The sequence below is a fragment of the Dasypus novemcinctus genome, chromosome 13, assembly GCF_030445035.2.
Source record: "Dasypus novemcinctus isolate mDasNov1 chromosome 13, mDasNov1.1.hap2, whole genome shotgun sequence".
Classification (NCBI taxonomy): domain Eukaryota; kingdom Metazoa; phylum Chordata; class Mammalia; order Cingulata; family Dasypodidae; genus Dasypus; species Dasypus novemcinctus.
Window position 1 is genome coordinate 96,625,189 of NC_080685.1, and position 20,398 is coordinate 96,645,586.

The 20,398-nt window shown below is 47.1% G+C and overlaps 1 protein-coding gene across 2 annotated transcripts in view; it reads right to left on the reverse strand.

Moving 5' to 3' along the window:
- Positions 1–20,398, reverse strand: part of KCNH1 (potassium voltage-gated channel subfamily H member 1) — a 442,833-nt gene that overhangs the window by 61,992 nt on the left and 360,443 nt on the right. The gene's annotated exons all lie outside the window — the stretch shown is intronic.

The window sequence follows — 20,398 nt, forward strand, 5'->3', positions numbered from 1 at the left end:
GCAGGGCTGGCACCTTGGGGGTAGGAGGGGTTGATTATAAGCCCGCGAGTGGAGCAAGAAGTCCTCAAGCCCTCCCAGGAAGCCAGGCTGACCGCAGAGGAGTGAGGAATCTGGAAGTCAAGCACAAGAGAACAGGACTGGGGCTAATGCAGGGAAATCTTTACTGTTGAAATACTCTGGGCAGCCACTAGTCTGCCTGTAACCAACCTGAACCGTAAAACAGAATCAGCCTCCAAGTTGGAAGTGAATTTACTCATCTATGCCCGGAATGCGCCAGAATGCTGAGCAGAGCTATCCCCAAATGCCCTGGGGGCTCACACTGGATTGTGGGGGCTTGAGGATGCCGGGGCCGGGAGTTTCCCTTCTCCCTGGGGGAGGGACTTCTCCCAAGCACTGCTCCCAGGGCTGGTGGCTTCTACTCTCCACTGGGATGGGGGCTACAACTTTCCCATGGTTTGGAGCTCTGTACACAATAGCTGCTCAATGAACGGTTCTTTAACCAAGGATTTCTTCCTCCTTATCTTTTGAAAGTGGCTGTCTGTGAAGCAGGAGTTTGTTTTGTTTTTGATGGGCAGTTTCAGATCCAGCTTGCAAGTGCATGAGCACCCCTCTATGTCTCCTCCCTGCCAGCTTGCTCCCTCACTTGTACGCTAAGGAGAAGAGGGGGCAGGAGGGGGGGCATGTCCCTCCACTGGAATACAGACACAGAATGTGGGCCCAGAAGTGCCGAGGCCCCAGCACCCCCCTAGGAGGTGATGAGAGGATCTGAGGAACCCACGTCTCTCTTCTCTTACTGGCCCTCAGTCGACGTAAGATTTCCCAATAAAATCTGTTCCTTAGCCCACGTTGTGGACACTGTAGAGTTTGTCTTGCATCTTGGGCCAGTGGTTCTCAAGCTTAGGGTGCATCCGGACCACCTGGAGGGCTCAATAAAGCATAGGTTGGAGTGCCTGGCTCCCAGCGACTCCCATCTAGTAGGTCTGCGGTGAGGCTGAGAATTCATACTTCTAACAAGTCCCAGGAAGCGCACACGGAGAGCCAGTATCCACAGCATGAGAGCTAAAGACCAGTGGGAGCCAGCCCGTGAGAAAGACACAGGCACCATTCATTACTGGGGATACGGCAAGGAGCAGAACTACTCTGAGAAGCAAACATTAAACAAATATCCCATCTGTAATTTGATAAATTAAATGCTATAAGAAGGTGATATGAGTAAAGATCAGTAGGGAAACTACTTAGATTAGGACCGTGAAGGTCAGGGAAGACTCTGAGGAAATGTTTTATGGGTACATTATATCTCCTTGATCTTCTAGGGCAGCCTGGATTCAAATAATGTGCTCCAATTTTCAAGTTATCTGGAAATTCTGGCATTTTAGCATCCAAAACCGTATTTCCAGAATGGCCACTTGCTCCCGAAAGTGGCTGTAAAGACCTTGGTTAGACCACATATGCCAGTGGTGATACTCTGGTCACCAAACTTCAAAGCCATCCAGCTGGTATGATACGATGCAAAGAGAAGCCAGCTATATCCGAGGCCTCCTGGCACTCTCCATTCTTTTCTGGAAAGCATCACCAGATAGTGTTTCAAATGCCGCTGATAAACCAGCTTTCTCTACTGCCCCAAAGTCGGTGAGTTAAATAAACCTCCCCTGCTGCCCCCTTCACCTCCAAGCAGTGTCCAGCCCCTCCACCTTGCCAGGGCAAAGCCAGACCTCGGAGCCTTCTCAGGGGGCCTTGGGGTGAGGAGCACATCTGCAGGGGCTGCGTGGCCAGCAGCCCTCTTCTGGGAGGGGGCCCAGACCTTGTGGCTGGGAGTCATCCCACAGCCAGTGGTGGGGTGCTGCTAGAGTAATGGAGGAGCAAGGCCACCAAAGTGGGGTGCTGCTTTCCTCACAGAATGCTGCGCTGGCCCACACCTTGGGGGGAATGCCAGAAAGAGGCCCGTTCTTGGAGAGCAGGGGCAGCCCCCAGAGGGAGAGGCTGTCGCATGCCCGTTCCCCACCAGTCAGCACCCTGGCATCTAGCCAGAGTAAGGACTGATGACTGCGGCGCAGGGGCCCAGGGCTGTCCTGGCGCCCAGCTCCAGGGGCTCCAGCCACACCCCGTCTATGTGTCTGGCGCCCCTGTGCTTGTGCACACACAGCCTGCCCAGCCCCCAGTTGCACTTTTTCACGTGCAGTTTACAAGCCACCTGTCCTGCTCTTACATAAGCCTCACAACCATTGGTAAGGTGGATGCATTGCGAGGCTCCGGCAGGTGACAGCATTTGCTCAAGTCACACAATTCCCGCGCGGTACCACTAAGGGGTGGACTGCGGCTTCGAGTTCAGAGCTCTGCTGAATCCATGGCCCCCGGCCTCTCCATTACACTCCCCAGAGCTCTGCCCTCCACCAGGGCCTGGCATGGGGCTGCGATATTCAGATAGTGATGCCAGGGGATTTGGTCTTAACTGAGCCCAGCCATCCCTCAGACCAGGGTGGAGGGCACACCAGGCTTTGCTGCGGAAGAGCGCCGAGGAGGGCGGGGAATGTTTAGCCCAGCTCGTCCCTCGCCAACTAGGCGTCTCCTGGTCCAGTGACGTAGACATCATAGACCACCTGGTCATTGGAGAGACATAAGGAACACGAGACGTCATGTTGCACTGAGTGATGGATTTACGAAATGGAGAGGAACTACAAAATTGATTTAAGAGAAAGGGGGTTTGCAAATCTAGAGCTGCCTGACCCTGCATGCCCATGGCCCCTGCTGCTCCCAGTGGCCTCTCCTGAGCCTCCAGCAGTCCTGGAGAGCCACGCTGGGGTGTGACCACAGCACTGGCTTGTGCCCACTTGGCCTGGACTGGGGGCTGCTCCCTGAGTCAGGTTAGAACTTAGAACCTGAGCAAGGGTGGTCAGCGAGGGGCATATATTTCAGTTCTCCTTGGAAGTAGGGGGGCTTTCATTTCATTCCACTGTCTCTGATAGAGGGTGAGGAAGGGTAAGAGAAAGACAAGTAATAGTTTTAAATTCCCACTGGTTCACATTTCTTTTGGAAGGGCCAGCCAGCATGCACCACCACATTTAGTGGGAAGTGTAATGAGCAGATTGACAACTAACTAAGACTGAGGAAGAAGATGAAGTCCTAAAGGAATATACTGTGTGTCCCTACTATCTTTCATGTGCAAATAAGAGCTCTACTAGATATCAAACAATTCCACCTTTCTGTTAGAGTAACCCCCTGAGAGGCCACATTTGCTGTCCTTAATTTGTTAATGGATATGCTTGAATGTAATAGTATTCCATCTAGCTCTTCAAAGCTATTCTAAAGTTCAGGATTCTCACAAATTTCTTTTAGCCCATTCCACCAACTGACCTGTATTTGTAGAATTTTAGGCATATTCATCATCATCTAAAAATAATTGATTGCCCCTCAACTGTACTGTGTAGTTATTATACAAAGAAAACTACATAGCATAATCAAACCCCTGAGATTAGATTCATTGACAGGGCATGGAGGAGTAAAGCAAAGCCGATTTGGGTGTGTGTGCATCTGCGTGTGTGTGTGTGAGTCTTGGCACAATCACCAGCCTTGGCTCTGCTCTGGGGCAGAGCTCTGATTTCACTCTGCCAGAGGGTGCAGCACACATCTCATATGTAAGATACAGGGAGTCAACAGCAACCCAAGGCCTTGCGCCTCAGGAGTTACTGGGGAGACAGCAAGGAACAGAACCACTCTGGGGATGGAGTATGAGTTTGAGTGTGGTCATTTAGGCTCTCTTGCCCCATGATTCCCACCCCTTCATGCCCAACCTTGATCATCAAAAACAAAACAAAGCAAAACATCCGCATGCACCACATTCAGCTTGCCGCACAGACCACCACTCTTGAAAGGTGAGAAGGAGAAAGAAATCCTTGGTTAAGGGAGCATATATCCAGTAGCTCGTGCACAGAGCCCCCAAGCCATCATCCCTGTTCTTGAAATTCTTAGATTTGTTTTAGATCCCGAGCAGTGCTTAGCACAGAGCCGCATGTTAAGGAGAAACTCATTACTGGGGAATAACAAGGAAAAGCACAAATGATGTGGCCCTGTACAAATGATATCATCACAACACTAGCTCTACCAACACACATTGCTCCTCTACAATGTGCCAGGCCAAGACAAGCAAGCACAGTGCCTCCTAGGAAATCCAGTCCTTGCACCAGACTCTCCTGCCACCCACTCCCAACAGGAGGGCACTGATTCTGAGGGCCTTTCTGCCTGGAGGGCTGCCTCTGGCTTTGTGGCTAGGCTGTCACACCCCACACAGCTCCTGCCAGCCTGAGGCCTCCCTGAATAAAGCCCCTCTCTCTGGGTCTCCCACTCCCCAGCTTTCTTCAAAACCTCAGGCCTGAAGCCCTCTCCTGGCGCCTCTCACCCCCCACGGTCTGCCCTCCTCCTGGTTCAGCTTCCAGTTGTTTCCTGTTTCCAGCCTCTCCTCACCCTGCACACTTGGCTCTGCTTTGGCTTCGATCTTTTGCCCCCGTGCTCTGCCCTGGATTGAATTCTCCCCTGGCCGCACTGCTTGAAGCCTCCAGGTCTTGGCTTAAGCTGGAGGCTTAACCCTGGACGCCCTCCCATCTCCCGCCTCTCTCACAGGCCACACGAGAGTTCCCACCAGGTCGTCCCAGACCCTCGAGGAGAACCCAAAAAGGGCCAGGCTTCAACTCACTGGCAGGCTGGACAGCTACCCCTGGCCACCGAGGAGGCAGGCGGGAAGGCTGCAGGGCGCCCGGGAAGGCTTTCTGCAGGGTGCTCATTTGGGCTTTTAGGTAAGAGGGAATAATCATGGATGATCAGATTTTCCCTAGCAGGAGAGAACACCTCGTGTGCGGGAATAGAACAGCAAGGGATGGCATCAGCGTCCCAGGAAGACCTAGTGCTGAGGGACAGCTCCTTGTAGGCTAATCGGCGCCAGGCTGGTTAAGGGCCTTCAAGGTCACCTGCTCCTGCAAGCTCTTGCTTCCCATTCGCATACCTCACCTGCCTGTGGCCCTCAAGAAACTGCCTTGTTTTCCCCATCTCCGCCTCATGAGCATGTTTTTACGCAGGGAGTGCTCCCTCTGCGTCCCAGGGATCAACAGGGGAAGAAGAGTGGACCCCTGGCTACCAGCCCAGGGGAGATATGGATTCCTGTCCCTAACCACAACTGCCCCTGCCCCTGTGCATGTGTCAACTCCAGCTGCTTACAGCCTTACCACTCAAATGTGTTCCTAGAAGGAGAGTTCCCAACCGGCAACATCAGCGTCACCTGGGCGCATGTTAGAAATGCAGAATTTTGACCCTTTCCCCAGAACTACTGAACCAGGACCTGCATTTTAACAGAGTCCCCAGCTGAGCACATAAATGACTAAGAGGTACTGGTTGACAGAATTAACCCGGGGTGCAGGCAGCTCCCACTGGTCACCTCTGTCAGCGATTTGTTCTCAGGGTCCCTGTGAGAAGGGATCCAGGGCTAGTCACCATCCATGGCAGCACACAGGCAGCAGGATGAGATCACGGAGACTGCACGGGATTTGGACTTGGGGAACTAAGTTCAAGTTCTGTTTCACCATATAGTCCCACATACCACATTTCATTTCTCTGAGTCTCGGATTCCCCGTGTGGAAAACAGAGGTAATCACGAAGTACCAGCCTCACCAAGTTGTTGCATGGATCAGATGAGATACAATATGCAAATGTGCCTGGTCTAAAGTAAAGTGGTATGCAAATGTTAAATGTAGGTGGATACACATACACAAAGACCCAGCCCATTGCTTCAACATATTCAGCTACATCTAAAACCTGCAAGGGCAGTGACAGTAGGAACTAACAAGTTTATCTGTGACAGAGGTAAAAATCAAACGTGATTTTGGGTCGGGTAGAAACTGAGCCCAGGGCAAGGCTCAGGAATTTAACCTCTTCTCCCAAATCTTCAGTTTTATAAGCCACATCTTGGGAAAGTAATCATGGTCTTCAAATTGTACTTTAACATATCATAAGCTGTAGGTGGTGGCTTTTTTGGCCTACTCACAGCTAGGCAAGGATGGGATTATGGAGAAATCAAAGGATAAAGATGGGAATTACAAGTCAAGTAGGGGCAGGCGGTGGGGAACGTGCCAGTGCAGGATGGGATTTCCAAGGCTTCTTCCCAATGCCATCTTGCCCAAGACACTTGGCATCATATGTTCCCCAGATGAGAGAGGAATCCAAGTTTTGTAAGGCTATAGAATATTAGAGCTTTTCTAACTGAGGTTAAACTGAGGTTAATCTAAGTCATATAAATTGAGGTTAAGCATTTGCCGCAGTAGCAGACTTGGGGCTGAACTCACATCCCCAAAATCTAGTCCAGGGCACCAGGCTCTTCCCAAGAGGACCTGACCCATTTGGTTATTTAGGACCCCAGAAAAAGAATGACGGAGCAGGAAGGAGCTGGAAGGAAAGCTTGTCCTGGGGGGAGCTTCCTGGAAGAGGTATCTTTGTGTTGTGAGAGGAGAGTTTATGCTTGGGAACCACTACTCTTGGGCCCTCTTTGATGTGATAAAGGCAGAGAATAGGAGGGGGAAGGGAAGGGTTTCCTGGGGAAGGTCAGCTATATTGATCAGGTTTGAATCTGGGCTGAGATGGAGCAGGAAGAGGAAGTGGGTTGGGGGTGGGGGTAAGCTGGTGGAAGGCTCAGGGGTCTCGTCTAAGAGGCTGCACTTGGCGGAAGCCTCAGAAATACCACGTAGGGCTAGAGTCAGATGCCTACCTGCAGGTGAAGAAAGCAGTTTGAGGTTGTGTAACAAACGACTAGAGGAAGATGGAGCTCTCACATGCAATTCAATAAACAGGAATTTTCAGCAAGAGTCAGGAGAGGGTGAATGTGAAGTTCCCATTTGTCTGGGACTAGAGGGGTTTACTAGGATGTGGGATTTTAAGTGTTAAAACTGGGACAGTCCCAGGCAAATTGGGATAGCTCGTCACCCATCAAAGGCTTCCCAACAAGAACATGACAGATAGTGTTAGAAAGTCAGCAAGGGGTTGTATTTAACCACCTCCAGTGAAGGGAGTCATAACCCTCTTTGGGTTGTTTACCATGATGTAGCACCACCCCAGCAGGAAGTTCTCTCTAAAGTCTAACAAATCTTTCCTGGAATCCTGATGCCCTCTGTGCTTTATGACTCTCTCTTTCAAGCAGAGAGTTCCACTGGGTTCTAAGTAGACACTGCTCTACATGAGAGCAATGAGAAGGCAAAGGAAAATGATAGTTTACTCTGAGAGCCAAAGGAACTAGCAATTAGCCAAATACTTGGACCATATTCCAAGAACCATCAAGGAGAAGAAACATAGTTTACACAAGAGTATTCCTTTTGAGAAGAGAAAATTCCCTCACTGAGGAGGAGGAAGAGAGAAAGACAGAGGAGGAGGGAGAAGAGGAGAAGGGTGGGGAAGGAGACAGAACATTTGTTCCTGGGGATCCCCCACCTCAGTGTATGTGTGTGTGGGGGGGCGGGGTACCAGAGCATCACTCTCAAGAGGCTTCAATAGGATGGCTTTCTTTTCCTTGGCAAGCTTAATACTGATGAAGGAAACCTGAGGCCACTAGACAGTACAGGACACACAAACAATAGAAAAGACTTGGAAATAAAATGGAAACTAAGTAAATAAAAACTGAAACTTGGAGTCCAGATGCCAGTTGCAGTCGAAGAAAGCTCAGAGGACGGGCTCCTCCGTGGGTTCCTCCTTGGCCTTGATGAGCAGAGGATGCCAGATCTGCCCTATCCTTTCTCCTGAGTTTGGGGCCAGGTCTTTGGATCCATTATTTCAATTGAGGAGCATCTTTTGTCTCCTGAACCAAAGCACTAGGATCATAAATAACTCATAGTAAACTCAGTGGGGAGTTGCAAGCATGAATTATTGTAAACGCCATGAAAAGCCTAAAAGGTCCCGCATGTAGAGTATATTACATGCATAGTTGTATTCTTCTCAGGCCCTTCCTCACCCCTACTCCAGGCCCACGGTAATTACTAGGGATCTGGGCCTCAAGTCAGTGGCCCCAACTGAGGGCATTTACTCTCCATAAAGTGCAAGCCCGTACAAATAAGGACTTCACCACCACCTGGCACTTTGCAAGGTTTTCAGGCTTATAGATGTCAGGTCAATCTTTGCCTCTCACCCAAACGAAAAATATACTTCCTGAGCCAAGCAGAGCTAACGCCATAGCAACACAGCTGGGAAAAGAACAGGATACTTGGGGTAATTGGATCCAGGGAATTGTAGATTATCCAGGTCTCTTCTCCCTGGCTGCCTCCTTTAGGACTAAGTGATGGGAGAAATGCTGCTAATACAAATGTGCACATACACACATACATACACACACGCACAGGGCAGCAGCAACACTGCCAGGAGGCAGACCAGTCCATTGGGAAACCAGCACACTTCCAGCCATGGGTGTGAGAAGGGCATACATGCTCACGTGTAGTGTCTGGCTCTGCAGAAGGAGACAGGAGTAGTTATAGCTTATGGCAGGAACAGAGGGACAGCTGCTGTTGCTCAGGTCCCCTCTGTGACCTCTGTCCACCCACAGAGCAGTCTCTAGAAGTGAGGGAAGGGGAGGTAGGAAGCACAGAGAGCACAGGGGGTGCTTCCCCTGTTCAAACGCACCAAATGCAGCTCTGCTAACAGGTTAGGTAGGACTGCAGGAGATGGAAGTTTTGCTTGAAATAGTTAGTTATAGATTCCAAGGGGTTGTTTTTGTACATGACCACAGATAATTAGGAGCTGCCTCCAGCACTAACAGGCCTAGGGCTGTAAGCATTTCAGTTCAGGTTCTGACCAGAGAGAAATGTCAGAGTGGAATCAGGAAGTACTTAAACACAAAGCCTGGGATGAAAACCCTGGCAGTTCCCCAGCTGCCTCAACAAGTAGCATAATAGCTAAACAAAGCCACTCCGGGCTAGGTTCATCTGGCCTTGAGGCAAAAGGATTGGGACAATTGGATTTGGCATGCAAGCCCTACCTTGGGTTTTTCTTCCTGCCCTGCCCACAGTTTGGGGTTAATGAAGGCATTTACCTCCCTGGGCAAGAATTTCAGCTGTGGAGAACTGGCAGCAGGTTCCTCTCTTCAATGAGTAATATTTGCAAAGTTTACTCATCCTCCTGAAACTCTAACTGCTGGAATCCTTTGCCTTTTTTCTCTTAGTACCCCTTTCATTCCCTTAGCCCAATTCCTTCCCCAGATCTTCACTTTCTTGGGACTAGAGAATGTGCCCTCATGCACAGAAAATTTCCTGAGTCTTCCCTGGAGCAAAATGAAAACCAAATAGAGAAGATATCAGGAAAAAACAGCACAGTTTACACTTTCTAAGCCTTACATAATAATTTCATAATCTCTTTCCTGAAATCAAATTAAATCAAGTTCCTATGGCAATATTCTTCCAATGGCTTGAGTTAGGGACTTTAGGGAAGGAAAGGTTGTTAGTTTACCGCATGGCATGCTGCTGGTGATAGAGCCTCAGGGTGGCACTTTTCTTTGTCAGGGTTTTCAGGATTCTGATGTCATTTTCTGACTCTGCAGGCATTCTCTTCTTTCACATGTTAACCTTCCCTGCTGGTCACCTGTCATAGGATTATCCCATGCTAGGGGAAGCCATCTCCCCATTTATAATCACTGAAATCCACTTCACTTCTCTATTCATCTGTATGCATAAAGGACAAATAGAGTTAGGATGCAATGTTGTACCTCACCAGTAGGAGGCGCCAAACTCATGGTGCGCTCCAGCGGGAGCCGTGCAGGGCTTTTAAGATGCTATAACATGAACAAGTGTCCTCATAAAAAGTCACGCTCTGTGAATCAAAAGTTATTTTCATGCCTTGCTTAAGTATTTGCAAGAAGTGTCCTTGGAAATACAGCAGAATGCAAGCGCTGTCTGCAAATAGCTTCCCAAGGGATGAGGCACAATCTTAAGTAAACTGCCTGTAGCAAGGAGCTTTTTTAAAAATTAAATCTGTCATGGAAAATGTGCCGGCTCGTGCTATTACTATAGACAGCTCAGGGACAGCTAGGTGGGTGTAAAAGCCTGAGGAGGGGAAGGCTTGAGGAACTGCTGGATCCCTACAACACTGTCAGGTAGGACAGCAATGAATGTGGGAGGGATGTCAAACTCAGGCTGCCCCCGGGGGAACCCAACCTCCTAATCCATGTCCAGCCACTTTTTCTCGGGGTCTCTAGACAACTCGAGAAACAGCAAATCCTGAAGGCTGCTCTACCCTGTAAGTCTGAGCCTCCAGGCAAACTCCTCATAGGTAAAAGCAGGTGGGGAAGGAGCCAGAAACCAATTTGGAAGATGGGGAAATTATCTTATGGTTTTGCTCAGTAGGTTTTCTCTTCCCAGGTTCTTACTGATTGGCAATTCAATTCCACAGTTTTCCCATCAGCTGATCCATGCCCAGACACCTTCCTGATTAAGGATCAGTCAGCTTTGTGACCTGCCCACTGTGAGATGTAGGGGTGCTTTCCATGAGTCAGGGGTGCTTTCCGTGAGGCACAGGGGCCCCCTCCCAGGCACTGGGGTTCTCTCTGTCAGGTAAATTCCCCTCCATCAAGATCCAGCTAACATGGCACCTCCTTGAAGCCCTTCCTAACTACTCCTGGGGCAAGAAAAGACCATAGACTCATGGTTTCCATGTTCCCACCTGACTCTAAGGCCTCTTCCCAGTCCTGGCTGCATTCTGGTCACTGCCTGACTCTTCAAGGGCCTGCCCAGCAAATCTCCAGTCAAGCTGGCCACCAACCGGAAAGCTGCCGGTCATTCCTCTGGCCTCCCATGATGGACAGGAACAGATTACAGCTCTGAATATTCTTGGCAGAGACCATCACAAGGCTTTTATGCTAACTTCACAGCCCCAACGCTTAACCACATGCCAAACAAGCTTGTCAGGAGGATCACTCTGTCCCATTTTGTTCCATCATCAGATTAAGTGGCTCGTCCCCACCGCCTTCTTCCATCTCTGAACAAACAGCAAATGCTCAAATGCCACCAGCCATCAAGCTCTGCGGCGCCCCCGGAGGTCCCGACTCCCTTAGGCTGCCAGGGGCCTGCTGCATTAATGGAATTAGAGGAGGCAGGGGGGCGAGTTGCAGCCTCCGCAGTCGACATTTGGCTGCCAGCCTCCACCCACGAGCCAGGCCTGCTCTCCCAGGATCAATGAAGTGGGGTCACCATTTAGAGGAGATGTGGTATAAAAGCAAGAGCGTGGGTTTTGGTGATCACCAGTCTTGGACTCAAACTCTGGCTCTGCTAGTTTACCAGATCTGAGGCAAGTAATTTAACCTCATTGGGCTCAGTTTCCTCAGCATCTATAAATGAGGTAACATATATACATGTACATATATATATATGTATATATATAAAGGCTTTCATACAAACTTGGCACAGAGTAGGCACTTGATAAATGGGGGTAGGTATTCTTATTTTCTTATTTACTTATTTTACTTATTTTATATTCTTAATTTACTATCGTCAGTGGTATACACAGAGGCTGAGAGGCCAGACGTACATTACCTCTATACCCAAGGCCTGGGGGAGAGGGAAGGAGAAAGAGATGGTATAGAATATAAGGACAAAGCTTCAGAGGGAGAAAGAAGGGAAGGAGCCTCTACGGATACCATCATTTAGTCAAGATTTTAAAATATAAAGCAATAACAAGAGGGAGGTGCATGCCCAAAATTGGTTGGCAGATTTATATGTTGGTTGGTTCATTGATTGATTCATTCATTCATTCAATTTTTGAAGGTTCACTTTGTTCCAAGCTTTGAGAAAGATGATCAGGAAACAGAGGTCTAAAGCAGACATGGCCCAGCCTTTATGGAGTTGAGAGAGAGAGAGAGCAGAAAAGAATACAGAGAACAGCTCATTGTAGTATAATGAGAGCTAAAAAGTGGAGGTGCTGGTACTTACTGAATCAAATGATGGATATGTCTCATCTAGGATAGAGATATTTAAGAGAAGATACATAAAGACAGAGCCTTATGATGGATTCTTAATTTCACTCTAGAAGTCTAAGTGAAGTGCAAGATCATTAAGTGCCACAGTACAAGCAAATGGCAGCCAACAAAGTTTGTGGTGAGAAGCACCATGACACACCTCATGCTAGATAATGGTCTGCAGGGACATTTGGACCTAGAGAGACCTTGTGTGAGTTCCAAGCCCCTTTCCATTAATCTTATATCCTGGAGGTACTTAGCATTATGAGAGGAGAAGCAGTGTGGGTTCAAATCCTCACTCTCCACTTTCTACGAACAGATGCTGGAACAAAAACCTCCAAGCCTAACTGGCAACATTTGTAAGGACATGCTCAAAACCTAGAGAGCAGATTGTTAAGATTAAAAGGACCATTTAAATACGAACAAGGAAGGACAAAAAACATGGCAGATGAGGCGGATATAGATGACTATGCCAATAAAAGAGCTAGAGCGTAATTTGCAAGGGACTTCAAAACCAGTAAGAAAACATCCTCAGCAGTGTTCCAATATTGACACAGGTGCTGCCAAAATGAAGACAAAATGCTCTTTGAAAATGTAAGGCTGGCTGCTCCCTAGAAAGTGAATGGGCCATTGGGTATTTCAGGTAGGAAAGATGAGTTCAGGAAAGGGTTCGAGAGCAGGGACACTTTGCCAGGAATCTCTGTTTGCAACTTTACTGGGGATTCCCACTCAGGAGCATCTTTGCAATTTGATGGTTTTGAGATATTTTCCACTACTGAATATAGTCTCATGACTTTTACTTTTTACTTACTATTCTATAGTAAGGATTGAATGAATAGGAAAGAAGTGAGGAAGGGAACTATCATATGATAATAATATGCCAGGCATTTAAATATGTCTTCTCCTAACCTTCACACAGTCCTTTGAGATGAGCCAATTAGCCCCATTAGATAGAGAGCAAAGTGAGATTCTCAGGAATTAACTTGTCCATCGTCATTCGTAAGAAAGTAGGAAGTAAGCTTCACACACAGTTTTCTCCATTCATGCTGTTTCCAGACATTTCAGCTCCTCCAGAAATTTTACCTGGAAGTTCCACCTCCCTCTGGATGGGGTACTGTTAGATAATGCTTGACAAGGCTTCCCTCTCCACTCCCCCTGCGCCAATTATTTAGCACACGCTCTGGACTAGATGTTTTCTCTCCTCAAACTGATTGATGGAGAACCATGCAAGTTTTGTGACAGCATCCTCCGAAAGCATTTCCACAGTCCTTTGCCTTGTGCTTCTCTCATTCAACAAAACAAAGCTACATAAGAGATGCTCAATAAAAGTCTGCTTTATGATTTTAAAAAGAAGAACAAAAAAATCCAATTTGTACTAGCCATCCAAGCGTACCCAGATGCTCTTGTAAAACCATTATGTACAGGAAAGCAGGTGGTATTTTGGAAAGAGCACTGGACTAGAAGTCAGGACACATGGGTTGTGGTCCCAACTCTGTGACTAATTAGATATGTCACCATGGGCAATTAGCTTTACTTCCCTGGGTCTCTTTCTCTAATGCAGCAAAACAAGAGTTTAGAGGACCATATGCTTCACAAATTGTTTCTTAAAAAAGAATGTTGCATATTATAAATCCGTCACATACACATCCCCACCCCATCCCCTCGACCATGTACATTAGGTTAGTAAAGGCTCTGAAAAGTCCTGTATTGTGAAACTGATTTAATATTTGTTTTTCTCAACATTTCTCCAGCTTATTCACACTTGGAGACCTTTTTTTTCAGTAACACCCAATATCCATCAGACCTAGTGTTCCAACTTTGTGAAAGGCTGCATATCCTACTCCCTCCCCTACCATCTACCCCGCCTGGGGTTCTATAGTGGGCATTAGCGCGTTAAGGGTTCTGAGACATACTGCAGTTTGGAATCTGTCTAACTTTTGCTTAGTCCAACATGTCTCAGATATATTTGGCTGTTGAACACCTTTCTGGAATCATACCTACAGTAATCTATTATCTACTATAATATATCTATTAACATTCACCAGAGCCAGTGTTCTAGAGAACATCTTTGGGAAACGATGGGCTCTTTGATGTCTCTTTCAGCTCAAATGGTCTGTGGCCTATGAGGTGAAGGGCTGGGAGTGGGGCGTACAGGCGTCATCTGTGAACCAGCAACAAGCCCACTGCCCGACCAGGACCTGAGCCTGTGGCCTGGGGCTCCTGAGTACCCCTATGACTCCAACCAGATGCTTCTAAAAAACATTAAGTGACAATATTTTCCCAAGAATGCATTGGCCTCACAGTCCTCTAAACTAGGCCAGACCTTTTCTAGTTTGTGGTCAACATCATATGCAGCAGGACATCAAGGAACTTGATAAGAGTTGAGATAAACAGCAACTCCCCTCCCCAGCTCCTTCTCCACCTCTGACTTCCCTGCATCCCTCTGCGGCAGGAGGAAATCAGCCCTGGGGTGGGGCGGTCCCACAGCGCCATTCTTCACCAAGCCTCACTGAGAGCCCGCCTGGTTCTCCAGGGCTACTCAAGGGGCCCAGGTGTGGATTTCAGAATCACCTGTCTAGGAGATTTCTAGGTATTAAAAGTCAGCCCCGCTACCCCTTTTAAAGCTTTTGTACCTGATGGGGTCTCCGTGTTCCCAGAAAGACACTAAGTCATACGTTTGAAGATGACAATGATGAACGTTGTCGTCCTAGTCCTCATCAATAAGAACAATGACAGCAAATCCCTTCCTTGGGAACTTGCTACATTTGAGGCACCCTTCTTAGGGCTATTTTATAAAAGAATAAATGGGGGCCCAGAGAGGTAAGGTAACTGGCTCAAGCTCACAATAGAGCCAGGATTTGAACCCAAATACTGACTCTAGAGTCCACATTTTTAACCACCACTCTCCACTGCCTCCATATGATTCCATTCCTGTAGACAATAGAAGTGAACTAACATGGAGGTGCACCTACTACGTGAAAGGTGCCACGCCAGGGGCTTTATCCTTTCCCACAATTACCCTTTGGGTATCAGTTTGAATCCACAGAAGTGGAATATGTGAGTAACTTGTCCAATGCCTGCCAGCTTGTAAGTGACAGAGCCTGGATGTAAAGATCTAGCTTCAGAGGCCATGTTCTTTCTAGACCTTTACTGATTCCTTGGAAATGGCCAGAAATAGTCGGACCAACTGCAGTGAAGCATGGAGCACTTCCAGTATCTCTCACCCCAGCATCACGGTGGGGTTCTCTCTGCTATGTGTTTCCCTAACATCACTCACTGATCCTCTTGAGGAAAAACAGACTTGCCTTTGATTTATATTTTGTTGTTCTGAAAGACAGATGCTCACGTCCCTCACATCATCTGCCCCCTTCCTCCACTGCTAATTGTAACACCGTGATTTTATTATCTTCATGGCTTGACAGTCAAACAGATGATTTTAATTTCACAGAAGCCCTCGCTATGGAGGGAGGACAGGGCTACGGAGGGATCATTTTAAAAACTTGAGCTGTGATGTTTGAATGGGAAAGAGGCTGACATTTCTAGGCACCTATCTTTACATCCTTTCTTTCCATCTTCCACAAGAATTTTCAGGGAGGAAATTGAAAAGCTTTCTGGTGCCACTTAGAAGCAGAGCTCACTCCAAGCCTCCCAGGCTTTCATCTTCTCCTCTCCAGAACTGCATGCCCTTTGGTTAAAGTGGGCTACAAACGTACACACAGTATTCAAGGTATTTCACTATGGCAATCTCGGTTTTGGAAAATAGGCCCGACGATGACCCTGCTTTGAAAGCACTAGTCACTACCATCTCAGTTCCCCTCCTGGGGCCTTATTGAGCTAAGAAAAATTCATCCAGGAACAAATAAATATAAGCAAACACTGTACAAAAGTTACTCAAATACACAAAATACTGGCTTCAAAAATAAAGACCTACCCATAGAGAATGAAAAACAACCTACCAATTACCTACATGCCAATTATACCCAGCCCCGACTGCTGTTAATTACCTAATTGCTTGTCTGCAATGCATCATTTAATTTTGGCTCATTTCTTCTACTGTCCCAATGATGAGCAGGAGGACCCCATCCTCTAGCATGTGAGGAGCAAAACTGTATCCAGGTTGAAATGAAAATTGAGCTGATTGGAAAAACTAAAGAAAGAGGACCAAGGCATGACCTCTGAGCCTCCACGACTGAAGGTGGAGAAAGGAGAGGGGAAGGGGGACGAGAAGGAACGAATACTTACTGGGTATTTCCTGTAGGTCCTATGTCAGGTTTTATGATTTATTCATTTATTTGTTTTTCTCTGCATAATCTCAATAAACCTAATAAGGAGGGATTTTGTTAGCACCTTTTTACACGGGAGGAAATGAGCCTTAGAATAATTCAGTAACTTGCCCAAGGGCACACTAGTCAATGGTCAAGCCAGGTTTCACTAGATCATGAGTCCCAAAGCTTTCTAAGAAGTAGCTACGTTTTATAACCCTCTTTCTAGTAAGTTACTAATCTCATGGCCAGGGAACCTGCTGCCTAACCACAGTGAAGCGTGCTGTGCCTCCCGAGCACACCCAGCAACGTCCACTGTTCCTGTCATTATGAGGGACAAAACCTCCCAAACTAGGGTATTGTTGTGATTTTCCTGTATAAGTTTCTGGGAGTACTGGGGGTATGAAGGGCACTGGAGCTACTTAGGAGACTACCTGTACTTCCTCTGAACAGTCTACAGGCTGGAAGAAAGCAGAAGCCCAAGACGCCAACACGGCAAAAGCCCAGAGCTGTGCTTGCAGGGGGTGCGCGTGCAGGCTCGGGGAGCTGCCGCTTGTTAGGTGGCTGACCTCGGGAAAAAGCGATTCACTTCTCCACAGGGTCCTGGTTTAGTCCCTTGAGAAATGGGGATAACTATAAAGTCATGAGGTTGTTCTGAGGATTTATTAAGCCGACATAGAAAGTTATTGCAATTACGGCACAGCTTGCGCAATATCTGGAGTTGGTAATAATTTTACTATTAATGGAGTGCAGGGCCTGGAGGAAAGTGCTCTTAGAGGCTGGCGCCCTAGAAAGCCAAGCATTTGGAGAGAGGAAGGCTCCACTGCCTCTTCTTTTCATGAATTACCACAGGCTACCTCTCCCTCAGAGAAATCAAGGGTTCTGCTTTCCCTTAGGCCAACACTGACCCCCTAGTGACTGACCTATGTGGACAGAATAGCCAAATTTTCCCCTCCATAAATGTAACTGGACTGAACAGTGAGCAAATGCTGACCTCTCCACTGGCAGGAGCTAAAGGGCCATCACAGCCAGCACCACGGTCCATTTTCCAGGGCAGCTGGTCCCCCTTTTGCTGCCAGGGGTGCCGAGAAAAACCCTGGGACAGCCTCTATCCCACAGAGCACTTTGCAGAGCGAGCACCCTGTATGAGCCAAGGCCGCGGAACCTGCCTTCCTTTTATTTTTCAAAAAGCACAAGATACAGAATTCCACACTTAAAATGGTTAAAATTATTTTTATCACATACCTATTTTAATACAATAAAAAATTTAAAAAGGCACAAATTAATAAAGTGCAGGGTTTCAATCATGTGAACAAAGCAAAACAATTATCCACAATTTAAGTGAGCAATTATTATGTGATAGTCCGTGTGTATTAGGGCTTGGCAGGCATTATCTTAATTAATCCTCACAATTATCCTATAAAGTGTCATTCCCATTTTACAGATGGGGAAGAACAGCCTTAGGCAGTTTTTATCGCTTTCCCAGAATTACAGAAGAATTAAGCAGCAGAAGCAGGATTCAGACTGAGCTCTCAGCTCTCGTCTAGCTCAGGGCTCACAGGCAAGAGAAGACAAAAGAGAGGGGGGGAAAAAGCTAGCTTGGCTTCCTTTGTCATTGCCTGTGACCTCGGGCGGCTCTGGAGGGAACCGAGGAAACAACAGGCCCCTTCCTGAGTGGGCGGTAAGTCTAGAGTGATCTGGGTGGCCTCATCCACCTGGTTCTAGGGATGAAGGAATGAGCTTAGAAGACAGAGGCCAGAGTAGGTCAGTGAAGCTGTGAGGAGCAGGAAGAGACTTTGCCAAGGAGGAATTTCTGGCTCCCCACTTTTTCCATGAACAACCCAGCTCTGTGACCTTTCTATAAAATGTCCTATTCATGAAATGAGAGTGATGGGGAAAGGGCGAAGGGACTGGATGGCAACTTAGGTGCCTTTCAGCTCAGTTTTTGCTGCACACTGGAGGAAGTCTACAAGATCAAACAACTCCCCCAAAGAGATTTCAAAGGCACTGTGTTCTCAGGAATCTTTACAAATAACACACTTGATTTTGCCAAGATAGAAACAGCCACAAGAATACACTTCACTTTGCCAGGAAAAAAAAAATAGCTACAAGAATAATTCATGCATGTAATGTTCTCATCTTCTATGCCCTGTCTAACTATGAATTAATTCTCAAAAGGACACAATGAGAGACTACAATGGCAATACCAAAATGACAAGCCTCCTTCTTCCAAAAAAAGAAAAAAAGGCCATCTCCTTACATAAAGGATCTCACCAAAATTTCTTTGGGTTCATATCAGACTCATAAGCAATTTGGGTTTGAAGGAAATTTGAAGGTCAACTACTTTGACTCTTCACCTAAAGCTTAAGCCTGCTCAACGAGGTTTCTGAGCACAGGCATCTAAATTAAGAGGCTAAAATGCCCTCAGGACAAGAAACCTGACACCACTCAAAGAAACCTATTCCATTTTCTGGGAAGTTCTGACTTTTTCAAGAGTCTTACTCTAACTGTGCCAAAATACCTCTGTCCTGGATCTTCTCAGTGCCTTGTACACATCATGCCCAAAACTCCCCCCCACACGGCCCTTCAGAGATGTGGCCCCCAAGTCTCTTCTCCATTCTGCACTCACGAAAACGATCAGACCCCTGAGGTGCTGCACTTCTGTTGTCACTCTAGTTTTTGCAAAGACAGATTTACTTGTTCTACAATTATTTCAGAATGGTTATTCCTCCAAATAACCCAAACTGTTTATTTTTTTTCAACCCATATTATCAGCAACACTGGGTTGATTATAATCACCTTGCTTTCATAGAAAGAAGGAATAAAAATGAAATAGACTTGGGCAGTGGGTGTATCTCATTGGTTGAGTGCCTGCTTCATATGCATAGGGTCCTGGGTTCAATCCCTAGTACCTCCTGAAAAAAAAGAACAACAAAAACAACAGCAGAAAAAACAAAATAAAATACCTTTAAAAAATTTAATAGAATCCACTTGGTTAAAAGTATCACCAGCAAGCATTTCTGTTTCCAGCTGACAGATAAACAAGGAAGAATCGTGAATGATCATTTTTCCACCACTGCCCTTCACCATCAGAATTTATATGACCACATTTCAACTTGCAGAACCATAAAAATCACCTTGTTTCAACCTTGCATTTTACAATGGGAAAACTGAGGCTCAGAGATCCCATCATTTTCTCTTAGCTAGCCCCAAATATGTATGCACTGGGTTAGACACTGGGGATACAGAGCCCCTTCTCTCACAGGTCTCTGAGCAGGGAATCATCAGATAATGTAATTCAGGGGTTTCAAATAAAGTGGAAACTTATTATTGGAATAGCCCAATTAAAGGAGTTTGGAACCTGCATGCAGGACTCAGAAGATGAAAGGTTGTTTCCTTGCTCCATGACTTTCCTTAAACTGCCCCTTCAATTGAAACACCTGCTCCTATCTTGGCTTGGCAAAGTCATCCTTTATGAGGCAGTTCGGGTAGCACTCCCCTGCCGCTCTATCCCCTGGCTTCCCCTTTAGCCACCCTCCTCTTTGACACTCCCACAACACTTGGACAGATTACCATCTCTGTACTTGGCACACCATAATGCAATTCTCCTTCATGTGTCGATCTTCTCTATGAAACTTTAGGTTCCTGGAGGTAGGGAATATTCATTTTCTTAGCTCTAATCTAGTTCAATTGGCACTATACTAGATTTGATGAACAGTGAATGAACAAATAAACATTTCAGCAGAGTCCTAGGGCCTAATAGACGGAATAAAAGGGAAAGAATTGTAGGCTGAGAAAGTAGCGTGCAGGGAGGCACGGGGCTCTGCAAAGGTGTGGCGAGCTTGCAGAACGGAGTGGAGCTCAGCAGGCCAAACGTGGCACCCCGGGCAGGGCTGGGCGGGGGGTGGGGTGGGGGGAGTGGGGAGGAGTGGCTGACCTTGGGGCTGGAGGGTCAGGGTTGGGCCAAAGGTGAAATATCACATAAGCCATGCTACAGTATAGGGACTTTATAGTGTAGACAGGTAGGGGAGGACATCTTTACGTAGGGGAGCGACATATCTGATTAGTTTTTAAAAAGGTCTAGCAGCAATAAGGAGGAGCACTGCAGTGAGGAGAGATGCGAGGTGAGAAGGTGAGGTGGAGCCTGCAAGTTCCAGGGCTGTAATCAGGGGCT